The sequence below is a fragment of the Octopus bimaculoides genome, chromosome 20 (assembly GCF_001194135.2).
Source record: "Octopus bimaculoides isolate UCB-OBI-ISO-001 chromosome 20, ASM119413v2, whole genome shotgun sequence".
NCBI lineage: Eukaryota > Metazoa > Mollusca > Cephalopoda > Octopoda > Octopodidae > Octopus > Octopus bimaculoides.
In genome coordinates, this window is record NC_069000.1 from 25,364,493 (window position 1) to 25,365,209 (window position 717).

The window sequence follows — 717 nt, forward strand, 5'->3', positions numbered from 1 at the left end:
TTTGTTCCCTCTATGTTGAGCCCTGTGTGGCTAATAAAGAAACATATCTAACTATATATCTATCTATCTATCTATGTCTGTCTAACCCTCTGCTGTCTATCTTTTTTCTTCTCTCTTTTTCTCGATATTTTGGTTCTTCGTTCATTTCGCTGTCCCTCTCTTACTCTTCGTCCCTTCCCCATTCTCTCTTTTTCTCTCAAAGTCTTTCTTACTCATTGACTAAAGTCACACACGAAAATGGATGTGCTCTCTGTCTGTCTGTCTGTCTGTCTCTCCCTCCCTCTCTCTCTCTCTCTGTCTCTCTTTCACACACTCTTTCACAACCCCCATTACACACCTAAACAATTCCATTTATTTTAACCTTGGTCTTTAGTTATCTGCTTGTCTTCCCTCCATCTACCTACCTACCTACCTACCTACCTACCTACCTACCTACTTACCGCTTTCTCCCTCCCCTCTTTTCACCATCAATTTAAACACCTGAAAAAAGGATGAAAGAGGCCGCAAAACTTTCAATGTTGAACCCCTTATATCCACTCCCAAACAGGCAAACTTTTAGTGCACATGTACCACTGAAGTCCCTCCACATAGATATACACATAAAAGGTTTAGTGCCCTTGTCCCACTTAACTCCCGTGTCTTTTTGCTCTCAGTCAAGATTACAGAACTGTCTCATTTTTCATTATCAGCCAAAGCCCCACCTCCAGAGTATATATA